The following is an 8,587-nucleotide window of genomic DNA, read 5'->3' as shown; positions in this document are numbered from 1 at the left end:
TGGAAATTTACATTGTTAAGATGTCAGTTGGTGCAGACAAACAACTGAAAGAAGCTGAACAGGATCAATGGTCATTCAGTGCCAGTAATCCTTCATCTTCTCAGTCATCTATTTTAATAAAGTGCCCTTTGTTTGTTTGAGTATGTATGTGTCAGATGGGGTGTGTTTGCTTTGAACTTTGCGGCTCTAGGTGTAAAGTTCATGATGATGGCTGTGAAGACAGGTGGAGGCCCTGGGGCCCAGAGGATTCTGTTGGTTTTCTGCGGTTTACAAAACCCTCCCAGCATTCTGCCTGCAGCCCTTGTCCTTGTAGAGGCCAATCTTGCTTAGGATAATACATGCACAATGCCCAGAGATATTTGTATTCTCAAGCGGAGCCTGTAAGGCTCTGTGAAAACAAAGTGGTTTCCTGTAATGTTACTTGAAGTCTGACAACTGGGTCTGTCAATCTCTTTTTTTTCTTAAACATTTTCCTTAAATTTTTTCATACACTGCCTTCAGTATCAGTGCTGGAGTATCTACTTTAACCACATCCATGCTACTCTTTTAAAAATTAAGACAGCTACACTAAAATATAGCTAACTGCTAACTGAAGCTATAGAAGGGAGCAATACCTTTCAAATAATTTCATCTTTGGTTAAATGCCTTAAATACAGTCCATGGCTAACATAAGTGCAATTTATTTTATGTTTTATTCTAAGACAAATTACAAGAGTAATGTCCCTATTGTTTTTTGAAAAAGGGTATCGCTAACAAGTGGTTAAATGGAACTACATTTGGGGGCATACAGTTGAGTTGAGACAGATCAGACATGCAATTGTTATATTTGCTATACAATTGTTATATTTAATAATTAAATTCCAGTACCCCTTACTCAACAAGCAAACATGGAACTAGATTACAATACAGTTTAGCTAACTCTGTAATAAGAATATTTCCCCACTCAAATTTCATATGCAAACACCCCACTGATAAAAAAGTATTTTACACATTCTCTCCAAAAGTATAATTCCTCAATGGCTCACTCATCTCATCACTGTATTAGAACAAAACAGAAATAGTCTTCTTACCCATACAGAAATGTATGTTGTTAATTAATATGACAATATATAGTACTTATTATATATGGAAATCTAATATGTTTTTCTTGAGGAATTAGAAGTTAGTGAAGATGATGCTTAGATAGAAGTCTTTGAAGGACCCCTAAGTTCGTGCCAGTCGGCAGCCTTGTCTTTCTGTTCATCAAGGATCTTCTTAATCAAACCTGGTTCTCTCATCAACAAAACTTAAGCAAAAATTGGTTTCACTTTATTCTGATAGTCCCTTTAACACATTATGATGATTATAAGTAATGCTACACATATGTCTACTAACTCTCACTAGTGTGTCAGCAGAGCATTAGTAGACTGGGTAGGGTTAGATTAAGTTGACGTACTTGCAAGTTACATATAGTCAGTAGAATGTCTTTTTGAAGACCATTACAATAAAGAGTCTACTAATAATTTAATTACATGTAGTTAGTTAGTTGCAATGTTATTTTTTGGCAAAAGAATGTTTAAAAGGGACCATCAAAATAAAGTGATATTCAAAAATAAAATGGAGCCTTGACAAATTGCATCAGGAGACACTTCTTCGGACAGAGATTCTTCTTCTTGAAGAATTAAAAGTCAGTGAAAATGATGCTGAGCTAGAAGTCTTTGAAGGACCCCTAAGTTTGCATTAGATTTTCCTTGTCTTATGTGGCCTTAAGTCTTGTTTGTAACACACTTAAGGTTGTTTGTTGTTTTGCTCATATCTGGGGACCTTAATCATGCTGATCACAGCTATGTGTTGTTTAACGTGTGTTGAATGAGTATTAGAATATTATTATCTATGGCCAAGAGAGTAATATTCTACACTAAAGGCACTACGCTCTATATTTCTTCGTGGCCCGGCAAAACATACCAATTTGAAAAACGAATGGAATGCACAATCGATATAAAAAACTGGATGACGAATATTTTCTTACTACTAAATTCTGAAAAAACAGAGGTGTTAATTATAGGACCTAAAAACTCTGCATGTAATAACCTAGAACACTGTCTATTACTTGATGGCTGCTCTGTCAATTCTTCGTCATCAGTTAGGAACCTAGGTGTGCTATTTGACAGCAGTCTTTCCTTAGATGCAACATTTCTAGCATTTGTAAAACTGCATTTTTCCTTCTCAAAAATATATCCAAAAAACTAACAATACTCTAAATGTCAAATGCAGAAATGTTAATCCATGCGTTTATGACCTCAAGTTTAGATTATTGTAATGGTTTATTGGGTGGTTGTTCAGCACGCTTAATAAATAAACTCCAGTTAGTCCAAAATGCAGCAGCAAGAGTTCTTACTAGAACCAGGAAGTATGACCATATTAGCCCGGATCTGTCATCACTGCACTGGCTACCTATTAAACATTGTATAGATTTTAAAATCTTGCTTATTACTTATAAAGCCCTGAATGGTTTAGCACCTCAGTAATTGAACGAGATCTTGTTACATTATAGTCCTCCATGTCCGCTGCGTTATCAAAACTCTGGCAATTTGATAATACCTAGAATATCAAAGTCAACTGCGGGCGGCAGATCCTTTTCCTATTTAGCACCTAAACTCTGGAATAAAATAACATAAAAATAACACTGTACGCAAACAAAACACACCATTTCAAATCAAAACTAAATAAAAAACCCATCAACCTAACCTACACAAAACACAATAACACTAATACTCTTCTAATACCCAAATCCGTTTAAGGATTTTTAGGCTGCATCAATTAGGTACACTGGGAACACTTCTCATAACACCCAAATGGTGGATCAGCAAATATTAGCCTGTATCCAGATCAGATGGTCACTACAGTCACCTGGATCCAGTACGTATCCAGCCCAGATGGTGGATCAGCACCTAGAAGGGACCTTTACAGCCCTGAAAGACAGCCGAGTAAAGATACCCTGTAAAGACCTTGTCTCAGGAGACCACCGGGACAAGACTATAGGAAACAGATGATTCTTCTGCACAATGTGACTTTGCTGCAACCTGGAATTGAACTGCTGATTTAATCTAGCCAGAGGAGAACTGGCCCCCCGACTGAGCCTGGTTTCTCCCAAGGTTTTTTCTTTCCATTCTGTCAGCGATGGAGTTTTGGTTCCTTGCCGCCGTCGCCTATGGCTTGCTTAGTTGGGGACACTTCATTTACAGCAATATCGTTGACTTGATTGCAAATAATTGCACAGATATTATTTAAACTGAACTGACCTGAATGATGACATCACTGAGTTCAGTGATGAACTGCCTTTAACTGTCATTTTGCATTATTGACACACTGTTTTCCTAATTAATGTTGTTCAGTTGCTTTGACACAATCTGTTTTGTATAAAGCTCTATATAAATAAAGGTGACTTGACTTGACTACACTAAAGACAATCTCACTAAATATTCACTGGACGATTATTTGTGGGATGTCTCAGACTGATTCTGCCAGGAATCCCCCAAACCAGTTACTTGATCCAAATTCTGTTATTGATCATAATTAATTAATACATATTTCATGGCTTACTGGCCACAAATGCAAATGAGCTGCTGCTCCTCTCCACCATTCCAATGCCTTTACAGCTTGTACCTCAGTTACTACGGCAACAAGAAGCAAAAGATCCATTAGTTTTTTATTATTATCTTTATCGTGCTCAAGCTCATATGACATTGGAGTTCTTCATCGTCATGAAAAGTTCTTTCATCCCACACAAATTTACATATATTCAGGTGATGACAACAGGGTTACTGCTAACTAGCAATACAGAGTTCTGGCATGAAACTCTAGATGGTGCAGTCCAATAGCTCTAACTCAATCTGACCTAATGACATCATCACGTGGCACAGCTGATTGGTTTTCTCCTGTATCAGTAGCCAATGAGCTCACAGCTCAATACTCAAATACCTGGCTTTTGCTTGCTGTAGCGTCTGCTGTGCACTTCGGAACAGCTGAAATCAACATCTAAGTTAAGTGAATGCTCTTTTAATCCATATCACTGTGTATATTTGAGTGGTCTGCCTAACTGAATAAAAAACAAGCAACCATAAACAAGTTTAAACTAAGTGTCATGTTAGCAGTTTGCATTGTATGAATCAGTGAAATATTAAGCATATTAGCAGAAGCTTTTAGCATCTGTGGTTATACAGCTGGAGCAAAGGCAGTTTAGAGCATGTAATCACTCTGAGGACATGCCGATAGGAATGGACATTAAACAGGTTAAATGAAATAAGCATTCTTGTGTATGCATTTCAGCTGGGGTTCACCATATACATCGGCGTAATCTCAGTGTTCACATTTGTTTTTCTATGGTCAGTGTTTTCATCATGATGAGTGTGTGGTTGATTTCAATCCCACGCATCGTCAGAAGCACACGACTGATGAAGTGTAGAATGAAGTGATGAAGTGTAGAATATATCAGCAGATATCAAATGACTAAATTATGATATTTGCTCAGGTGGATGCTGAGAACTTATCTATTGGATTGAAACATATATCCATTTTGTAAATTAACATAACACATAGTACACATCTAATTAAAGTTAAGCCGGTCGCGTGGTAGCCCAGGCTCACATAGTCGTAGGCCACTATTGTTAAGCCAGTCGGCATGGTAGCCAAGGCTCACATAGTCATAGGGCACTAGTGTTAAGCCGGTCGGTGTGGTATCCCAGGCTCACATAGCCATATGCCACTAGTGTTAAGTAGGCCACTAGTGTTAAGCAGGCACACACAGATAGTAATACATGTGGTTCACATTGCTCTACGGAGCAGCAGTAGAACATATGTCTTGGTGAAAGATCTGCTTTGTTGGGGGATGTCTTGTCTTTCCTTCATGTGTGTGGATGCATGTATGTCCACTGATGCAGCAGTTTATCCTTATATTCAGTGACATGCATATATTGGCTTGTATTGTGTTCCGTGTCTCCTACTTTGTTGGAGGGAGGTATTCATATGTGTTATATGTGCAGCAGCAGTATTTCCTACATGCTCACAGCAGCATGTTGTGGATGTATTGGCAGTAGCAAGTCTCGGTACTTGCTCTGCCGCAGAAGCAGCAGTGTAGCAGATCTATTCTGACAAGACCAAATACATTAACATTGTCATGTACTTTACCATGCCAATCCCTCAGAGTTGTCATGACAGAACTGCATTAACATGACAACTGGAACCCCAAAATACATTAGACAAACACTCTGAATTGTAATCAATGTTTACCATGCTCCTTTTCCATGTAGATTGTAGTGTAGAGCTAGCTTTAGCTTAGTTAAGCTATTGTTTGTAGTAGTTTAGCTAACTACATTTCATTTGCTTGTCTAACACATGCATAATGTTCTGTAGCTTTCTAGTGTGTTCAGCTTCTATTGGTTGGCCATGAATGAAGAATATGATTTGATATATAATGGGTTATGAGAAATGAGTCCATCCACTATAAAGTGTGTCGTCAGGCATTTTAAGGTCAATAAAGCAGGTGGTTTAAATAAAAATGCCCCTCAGGGACCCGAAGCTTGTTTCAATATTCTGTATTATATGAAGGCCTGAAGGACAGATTCTTGGAATGCCACTGCACTGTCCAAAGAACTGAACATTGTCTTCGATTTAAAAACAGAGCGTTCAAGCGTGAAACTGGGGGTAATGAGTGTGCCGAGTGTATCAGTGAAGAGGCCTGTCTGCTGCAAAAGTGGCTGATGCAGTTATTAACCTGCCGACATGGGCAAATATTAACATCACTTAAGCTGGAAATTAGAAATACATTTCCATAACTTCAGCTTGTGGTGAACATTGAAAAAGAGTGACACTAAAATGTGTTTCTCCCAGAGGCGGAATAACAAAGTACACACTACCCGTCTGAAAGAAGGTGTACTGCGCATCACAGCTCAACCTCACTGCGGGGCTCAGTGTCAAAACCATCTTTAGGTGTCTTCTGTTCCAAAGCCCAGCATTCCTGAGGTTAATGCGTTTTCTAAACCTATGTTGTTTTTGTTTTCACCCTCTCATCACAATGCATGAGGGATTATATAAAATGATGGGCCAAATAATGGTGTCTAACCAAAATAAGACAGCAAATAAAGAAGTACATATTCAGTTCACAGGGTGTTAACTCGCATAGATGAACCATAAATTGTGTGGTTGCAACTCAATATTAAAAGCTGCTAGAAGTGTACAAGAGGGCTCACAGTTGTTGACATAATGGAGGATGAGTGGTCTGAGCAACTTGTTATGATTGTTGGTGCAACATACAGATCATTTGTATTCACCAAAGTCACAGAGAGGAATGTGATTAAATTAATCACATAGTAGTTAGTGACATTACATTTATGCATTTGGCGGGTGCTTTTATCATTTCCGACTTGCATTGCAATGTACATTTTACATTTTGTCAGTTTTTATTATATATTAAAACTATTTCCTTTGCATAATGTTCATTATTAGAAATGATTAAGACCCACTTTATATTAAGTGTCTTTGCAGTTTACCGTTTGCAGTTTACTGACATTTCATATAATGCATTTATTGTGCACATGCTTGTTTTTACATAGTACTTTGTACTTATGTTAAAAGAAATACCTGCATATAATTATATGTAGGTAATTCATTTTGGTAACACTTCAGTTTAGGGACCAATTCTCACTATTAACTAGTTGCTTGTTAGTATGCGTATAACTAGTATATTGGCTGTTTATTAGTATTTATAAAGCACATATTAATGCATTATTTTGCATGACCATATTTTCATCCCCTTATCCACCCCATACCTAAACTTAATTTAGACGTTTACCTAATTTGCTGCTTATTAATAGCTAGTAGGGTAGTTGTTAAGTTTAGGTATTATTTAGAAATGTAGAATATGGCCATCCAGAATATGTGCTTTAAATGTACTAATAAACAGTCAATATGTTAATAATAGGCTTGCTAATAAGCAACTAGTTAAAAGTGAGAATTGGTCTTTATACTGTGTTATAAGTGTTACCAGGCAAAATTTATATAGCGCTTTATACATTACAGTTTGTGTCAAAACAGCTTTGCAGTCTTAAACAGAAAAAACATGTAAATAACGAAAAGAAAATTAAATTCTGCTATAAAGCAGCTCTAAAAACAGGACAGTAGTAAACAGTCAATATTTCAGTTAAAGTCAGTTCATTGTTGATACAGTGATGTCATCATCCAGTTCAGTTCGGTTCTCTTCCAATATCTGTGCAATCAAATCAGTGTCCCCAACTAAGCAAGCCAAAGTCGACAAGGAACCCAAACTCCATTGGTGAAAGAAATTGAGAAAAAAACAAAAACTAGTCAGACTGTGGACTTGTATTACTCATAATATCCATCCACTTGTTTCCGGTTGAAGATTGAATACATCACATGGTGAATGAATTGAAGCTGGCCACAGGGTCTGTGCAGAAGACTCCTCTGGTTCTCATGGACTTTACTGAGGATTTGTGCCGATAAACGGCCGCCCCTTCCTCGCTCTTCTAGACTCCGGCAGCGCGGTCAGCCTCGTGAAGACGGCGGTGTTGCCCCTGCGGCCTGAAGCCAAAACGAAGCTCTCCATCACCTGTGTGCACGGCGACACCAGGGACGTGCCGGCTCGACGAGTTACCATCGCTGCGCCACCCGGCCCCAGGCACAACCTCCTCGGACTGGTCAAGGATCTGCCGGTACCGGTCCTCCTCGTGCGAGACTGGCCAGGGTTCGACCAGCTGCTCGCCTCCGTCACTCAGCCTGCCGGCCCGGAAGCCCAGCAAGAGGAACCGACGGCGTCCCATGCTGCTGGCCTCGGACAGCCCCAGAGATGGTGAGTCACCCCCTCCAACTCCTAACCTTTATTATGACCTGTACCAACAGGTGACGGGGGCTGGAGGGTTCTCCAAAGAGCAGCACGCGGACGACCGGTTAAAGCACTGCTGGGGTCAAGTGAGGGTGGTAGATGGAAAAGAAATCCAACCGGCACCTCACCCCACCCCTCACTTTAAAAATGGCCTGCTGTACTGTGTCGCACAGCGGAGGGGGGAGGAAAAGACGCTGCTGGTGGTCCCGCGCAGCAAGACCGAAACGGTGATGGAGATAGCCCACGCACATCCCATGGCAGGACACCTAGGAGTACAGAACACCGTCCAGCGCCTATGTGACCGGTTTCACTGGCCGGGACTGGAGGCCGGAGTCCAGCGGTTCTGCCATGCCTGCCCCACCTGCCATGGACCGCACCACGGACCCCTCCCCCCAGCCCGCTGATACCGCTGCCCGTCATTGAGGTGCCCTTCGAGCGGATCGGGATGGACTTAGTGGGGCCGCTGCCGAAGTCCGCCCGGGGGCACGAACACATCCTGGTCATCGTGGATTATGCCACCCGCTACCCTGAGGCCATTCCACCCCGCAAGGCCACTACCAAAGCCATCGCCCAGGAGCTCTTCCTGCTGTGTAGTCGGGTCGGCATCCCATCCCAGATACTGACTGACCAGGGCACCCCGTTCATGTCCCGGATGATGGGGGACCTCTGCAAACTCCTAAAGGTCCAGCAGCTCCGCACTACGGTGTACCA

This window comes from Cyprinus carpio, chromosome B13 (assembly GCF_018340385.1).
Source record: "Cyprinus carpio isolate SPL01 chromosome B13, ASM1834038v1, whole genome shotgun sequence".
Lineage (NCBI taxonomy): Eukaryota > Metazoa > Chordata > Actinopteri > Cypriniformes > Cyprinidae > Cyprinus > Cyprinus carpio.
The sequence above is the reverse complement of the archived record's forward strand: the minus strand, read 5'-3'. Positions refer to the sequence as shown.